This window comes from Cariama cristata, unplaced genomic scaffold, assembly GCF_000690535.1.
Source record: "Cariama cristata isolate BGI_N322 unplaced genomic scaffold, ASM69053v1 scaffold14788, whole genome shotgun sequence".
Classification (NCBI taxonomy): Eukaryota; Metazoa; Chordata; class Aves; order Cariamiformes; family Cariamidae; genus Cariama; species Cariama cristata.
Window position 1 is genome coordinate 43763 of NW_009630800.1, and position 7271 is coordinate 51033.

General features: G+C 40.7%; 1 protein-coding gene across 2 annotated transcripts in view; it reads right to left on the reverse strand.

The window, feature by feature from the left end:
* LOC104165937 (mitogen-activated protein kinase 10) overlaps positions 1–7271 on the reverse strand; it is a 53130-nt gene that overhangs the window by 13997 nt on the left and 31862 nt on the right. The window lies entirely within an intron of this gene.

Genomic DNA, 7271 nt, shown 5'->3' on the forward strand with positions numbered 1-7271 from the left:
CCTACATATACATTGGGTGATTTCAACAGTTCCTAAAATCTTGGGAATTCCACACAATCATAAACACACATTACCTGTATGTTTTTGTATTTTTTTAAAAATACATATTTTAGTTATAATTGGTTGAATACAGAAATTATCTTAACTGTGAGTAACACTACTCAAATTAATTTCAGAGCAATGATGTATGCTCTGGAGAACCTAACACTGACTTTATTATCAAAGATACTGTGGCAAGCTGAGCAGGCTCAAAAGCAGCTGGCTAACTAGGTTAGTATGTTAGACATCAGAATTTCCTCTACATCCAAAACCTAGCTTACCCACTCACTCCACAGGTAAGCTTAAAAACTGTGCAAGGCCTGTGTCCAAATGTAAAGCTGATGACTGTTTCAGAGCTATTGAGGGCTTTGGATGTGGTTTGGTTTTACGCAGAAGTCTGTGGGAGAGTCACAGCGCTGTTTGTGTAACCTCCTGCTGTTAGTGAAAAGCAAGTACCACATCTAATAACGCATCGTCTTCCTCTCCCTATCAGGGAATCACAACGTGGCATTTAAGGCCGACCAGAAGAGTTTAATGCTGTTACACACTGGGGGAAAGGTATTGCATTCCTACCACTTCCCATCTGTCTTACAGTCTTTGCCCATCAGAAAGAGACATAATAGTTTTATTGCCCCCATACAGCCTGTGAAAGACCATAAACTTTTAATAGACTTATAAAAAAGGACTGTAACTGTCTCACTAGTCTGCTTTTTAAGTGGACAGGGCTATTTTATCTGTTCCTCTCACATGCATAATGCTGTAAATCTGGGCAGACGTAGAGGGTCGTTACTTCCAGGTTAAACCTTGACACCAAGTTCTCTGCGTATTCCCTGAGCTGTCTTCAGTGCTCTTCACGGTCTGCTCCAGCACACACTGACACTTCATGATATTGCAACAGCTCCCTTCAAAATTCCTGTCACATTAAATGCTTTCAGTTACCTGTCCTCCTAGGCCTCTGAACCAAACAAATCCTGTACAACAGATGCCGAGCTGCTTTAGATGAAGCCATTTACTGGGGAGAACGAGTAATCTAACTAGACAGCTAAGTTAACTAAATCCCCCCCAGTGCTATACTGGTTGAAATCACCATCTTGTTTAATACCTCTGTATCCCTAATTTCTGTGTTATCCCTACTGTACAGGGTTACTGATAGCAGAAGGAATCCTGCCTCATGTTACACGCTATGGGAGGAGGACTCAAAAAAAAAAAAAAAAACCCACCACAAAAAACCAAAAAAACCAACCCCAAAACCAACCCACCCCACTACCAAACCTTTAGTCACAGGATGAAAGACCTCACTCTGTGGAAAAGTGCTTGTCAAGTGCTACAAAAGAGAGAGTGCAGTGGACATGGGTAGATGCAACACACTGCAGGCTTCCAAGTCCCAGTGGGGCAATCAGGAAAATCACTGGGAAGTTAAGCACAATGCAAATGACCAAAAGCATCGCCATCACTCATTTTTCTATCGCTCTCTTGTCAGCTTACCTGACCTGCACATTTACAGGGCAGTCTGCGAAAAAGCAGGGTTGCTTCATGTTGCAACTCCTAAAGGAGAATTCATTAAGATGCCAGCTGGTCCTCTGCAAACTTTCCCTAAGGAAGTGGCAGAATATTCGTCTTTGTTAGTCCATCCTTTCTCCCACTCCTCCCTCCGCTCCGTCCTTCCCTGCCCACTTTGCAATAGCTAAGGCTCCCATGGCACCCTTTGGCACCTACTCCATGATGCAGATGCAAATCCCTGAAGCTGTGAGCTACTGGGATGAGGTGCTCATCTAGGAAGAGACAAGACCTTTGCAAAAGTAAAGCAACAACTGCGGTTAGTACTTGCTGTCTGTGATAACAGAAAGGCAGAATGTAAAAATCTGGCTTACGGCTTTTCTTCTCCCTTCACCAGGAATCAACAGAGCGGTTACTTGAAATCTAACAGGTACATCCCCAAATACAACATACTGCCTTGTGTGAAGGAAGAGAAGAAAAGATGAAGAACACTGCGGTACCTAGCAAGCTTCTGTAAAGTGTTCCTGATCCCTCTGCCTGGCAGAGGAGTTCTGATCTTCCTGTTCATCACACCCGGAGTGATGTAATTCAGCTCAGGTCAGAACCCAGGCAACAGAGAATTGTTGAGCTTTTCTGGAGTCAAAGATGACCACGCTTTTCATAAATTTCTGTCTCTAAAGCTTTGCTCTCAGACAGGAAAAAGAAATTACACACCTTGGATGAGACCAGTTGCAGAAGCCAGATACCGACACAAGAGAAGACACATTGAATGCAGTTGTAAAAAAAAAAAAAAAACACCAAAAAAACCATAGGGTCCAAAACAGTATGATTGTAAAATGCAGGAGCAAGCAATTGCAAACTAGTAAGTCTCATGATTACCTCAAGGAAAATTCACAAAAAGAGGGTGGAAAAAAAGGCCCAAATCTGATGCTGACTCACTGCGGCATTTCTAGTGAAATACAAAACACAAATGCCCACCTAAAACCTGTTTTAACAAAAGATCATCTTGGGGTAAAGATACCAGGGGACAAATGCTACAAAAATGGCCAATATTTATATTAAAGATAGAACTTCTGAATTTCAACATGAAATAAGCAAAAAGAACAGAAAACAAGAGTAAAACTGAATACTCAGAGAGCGCAAATGCAAAATGCATTAACTGAAGCAGCAAAGCATTAGAATAGCCCACTTTCCTGATAACCAAAATCTGCGACAATACCCTTTAAGAGAAAGAGTTGAACCAATGTTGCAAAGGACATTAGTCTGAGTAAGAACGGCTACTGTGCTCCACATCGGCTCAATTTCTATCGCTTTACTATTACTTAGGTTTGCAAGACTGTCATGGAAAGAGAAAATAGCACCACCTCTTCTTTGGGTTGGAAATCTTCCAGACAGGGAACACAAACAATTTCATGCAACTTATTACACGCTGAGAAGAGAAACTTCATAGTAGCAGACTCGCCTTAGGCTGATACACGTTTGCATAAACCTTTTGTCAACCTGTTCCAATCATGAACACAGACACTAAATCTGTACATGAATCATCAAAAGGAAAAATGGGGCTAAATGGTTTGAAAAAAAACCTATTTAGTCTCTAACCTTTCATTTGCTTTTGTCCTTCATTTATAAAAGCTGGCTCCCAAATACAGCTAAGATAGGTAGGCACTAAAAGTTGAGACCACACTGGGACAAACTTAACTGCATTCAATGAAACAGTTACTGATCAGTACACATTTCTCTACCTTTCCCCTGAGGCATTGTTATAAGCTTCACAAACTACAGCATAGTTTGTGGACAAAAAGGATCTAGACTAGTAGTGTGAGGGTTTCAACACACTTCAACCGTGCTTTGATCTAAAATCATCTTCTGGTTTACATCTAGAAACAGGTTCAGCTGCTGAACTGAGGTCCAGTGGCAGATGTAAACTCCATTTCCACCTTCCAAAATTTAGTGGGCTAGATCCAGAGATCCATTAGAAGAGTCACCGATGAAATGTGTTGGTGCAGTTGTTTCATAGCACGCGTTAATAAAGTAGCTTACCAAGACAGGGAAAAATGGCTTGTTCCATTCCAGTTGGAATGGGAAACTTAAGATGCACACAAGCTGGAGGAATCAGACCGCAATCTGTTCTTCATACCAATGTCCCTGATGTTTTTTGTTGGTTTTTTTTTTGGGGGGGGAAAACATTAATGAGCCAGAAAACCACTTTTCGGTTTTTACATGTCATTCAAATACTACTTCTCCATGCAGTTGTACTCTATTATAACTTCTGCAGTTTAGTTCAGTATAGACAGATCCACAAAGTGAGATTATTAAATGCGTCAGCAAAAGTACCTACCTGTCAAAGAGCTCATTTGTTGGACATTTTTAGATGAGTACCAACTCCCACCCCTGCTACAAAGTTGTCAAGATCTATCAAAAATACATAAGACGACGATCATTTCCCTATTGCCCATGATAACACTTAATGCACGGCGTTAGGAAACGTTTACTGAATTTGATCCTAACTCTTCTGCAACTGTAACAAGGCAGATATTTCTGTCAAATATTTATTTGAGAGACATGCAAAGACTCTTGTGGTAGTAATCCAGTTCTTTATCCAATACCCTTAATAGTACAAAATTGCAACAACAAGTAATGTAGAACAAGGGAATTAGCGCTATGCAGAGCCTGGGGCTTACTAATATAAACTACTGCACAAAACTGTTACCGTTTAAGACACTGGATGTCAGCGTGGTGTTACAAGATACTCCAAAAGGTATAGGGATGTTACAGTGGCTTCCCCTGGTCCATGTCTGAGGTGACAGACAGATGGACACAGCCCGTTGTGCACACCAACACAGCTTTTTTCAAGAGGAAACAAGTTACTTCATGCTCGAAGTGCTAAATCACTCGTTACCAGCAAACAAGTTTATCACACACAGGTACCTTGCTGTCTTGTGAAGAACTAACAGCTGATCAGACACCAAGTGTTCACTCAGAAGGTGGAAGCTGTAACACGGATGCACAAGTAAAACTTTCTCTCCGGTGTAGCAACAACTACTCCTTGTAGAGGCCCTGCCAGTTAGCAGCAGTCCCAGAACCTGAGGACACTCTTTTGAGAAAGAACAGAAAGCCACCAATCTCCCATGAATCTCTTTGAGGAACTTACTTCATCATTGAGACACCACCGATAAAAAACACAGACTGACTGCACTTCAACAGCTGAATCGAGAGGCAAAGAAAATCCAACCGAGTTAAGTTTTCTCCAGAAAATAATTAGTAAATGTTTCACAGCTAGCCACTGAAGGTACGTCAGCATGAACAGATGGAAATCTGGAATTTAATAAACTTTTAATCACCAAAAAAACCCCCAAACCTAAAAAAACCCACTCCTCCAGTTTAACTTTCCTTCTGAAAATGAGTTTGGAAAAATAATGAGTGTGAAGTCAAGCCAGGCTCTTTCTAGAATTCCTAGCACTCGGACAAAATACAATGAATATTTATTAAATCCATGTTCTCCTATTTAGGTTACGCTGCACACAACCTGAACCTTCCTGGTTTTTAACCTGCTGTGATCCCAAGAGAAGAAGCGTCTCTCTACCATAGAGCGATATTGGTGTCAAAGCAATTCTCTAACACTTCACTGTCAAAGTACTCATGACAAAAGTATTAGTATGATTCTATAGTATGTTATTGACAAGATATAGCATGTTTTGGAATAGAAAACTTAGAAGCTAAGAGAGACAGAGAAAGCAGCTGGGGACACTGATGTTCAGCTCATGTTACCTACACATTAACTGCACAAAGAACCAGGTGGGTGAAGAGAACAGAGGGTTATCTAAAAAGATGCAGTTTGGACAAGGATGCGAACTACAAATAACTGCGACAACATCGAGCATTTGAAGTTGAACATTTAAAAGGCGTTGTTCCTTCCTCACAGGACGTCCTCTGTTCTTTGAGGCGCTACGGGAGCAATGACAGTTTGATTTTCCACTGCTTTACACCTTCTGTAATCATTTACTGAGCAATGAAATGCAACCAACAGCAAAAAGGCAAGGAATGTGATTTGATAACGTGTGGCACCACGTTTGCCCAGGTATCTATGGTGACAGGAGGGGCACGTGGGAGACTAATGCCTGAATGAACTAGAATGTAATTACTGCAGGCTTTTGAGAGCTAGCGGGCTCATGTGATTCCAATCAATTCATCTGGCAGGCAAAACAAATAATTATTATTCCTGTTTTACAGTCACGATCCAGAGAAAGGATGTGGTTTGATCTAGATCATGTGAGGACTCTATGGTACAATCAAAAATTAAACCATTGTCTCTTCAGCCACAGATGCACCCGATCTCTGTCTGCGTAAGAGGACAGTAATATGGGTTTCAATATCAGCAGTAATTCTAGGCATGCGTGGCAAGTTTTTCCTTCTAAAAGGGCAATCTCATTATGACAAAAATTCAACCTCTGCTTCAATCTGAAATATAACTAAAAGCACACATTTGGAAATTGGGCAAATCATTACATCGGAATATCCACTGTACCAAATTCCCTTCCTGTTCTGCATCAGAAGTGGCTCTTCGTGGTTAAATTCACAGGCAAAGCACTTCTAAAGAGGGACCCAAATCCAAGTCCTGACTTCAGAGTAGTTCTGTAAAATGGAGCTAAGAAATGCATGGGAATACAGCAAAAGTATCTGGCAGTGGAATGAGATCTTCAAGAGAGATGTGAAACTAAAATGTATGTGCCAGGGGGTAAAATACTGCAGGGTATCAAATGTTTATGCTTCACACCGATAAACTTTTTTCTTGAAGAAATCTAAACAGGACACAAAAACTAAAGGCTCTCTAGATAACAGAACCATCCCCTGTAAAGCATTCCTAAGTAACGCGCTCTGCAAAAATCCTATGAGCGTGACATTTGATGGGGTTTTGTGCATTCCGTTTACTTTTGAAGTCTACCCCACTTTCAAGAACACACACTGAATTGGAGCATATTGCTAAACAGCAGTGATTTAATTTTGCAAGGTTCAGAGTCTTAGTTTCCTATTGTGGTTAAGTAAGATTTCTAAACCTGTTGAAATACTGAGCTCTGTTTTCATACATTTCACGCACAGTATTACAGTTTATACCCATCCCTATTACACCATGTCACTGAAGTGCCTACAGGTTGCACTTATTCCTATTAACACCAACCTCATCAAGGTATACAGAGAGGTGTCTAGAGCATGACGGGATTATAAAAAAAAATTCCATTTCTGTTTGCACACAGTGTACATAATAATGAACATTGAACACTGAACCGTGGCCCAGGAAAACACAGGAGCCCCTGCTTCATTTTAAGGAATAATTTTATGTCCTGCTAAGATTTTTCTGAATCCTGACTTCAGGATTTGGTATTACTTTGTTTAATTCTCCTCCTCTCCACATATATCCTTGAACACAAACATAGGAAGCGATATTTACTGTTTTCCACAAGGAAAAGTTTAGAGAGAAAGATAGTCTCTTTTGCCAGACTGACTTATGTAGCTAGAAAAACCAGGTGAGCTACTGGGTTCAAAATCCTTTCTTCACGTTGTCTAGAAGAAAGCAGAAAATGGCTTCAAATGCTTGAAGTATTTTTGTTTCTCCCACCTATTGTCAGTTAACCTAGCACAGAGATCTATCCTGTCCCTACAGAGCTCATTTCACATAAATCCAAAGACCACCACAGCCACAACAACATCATTTCTTTATCGCATGCTTGTTAACAAGC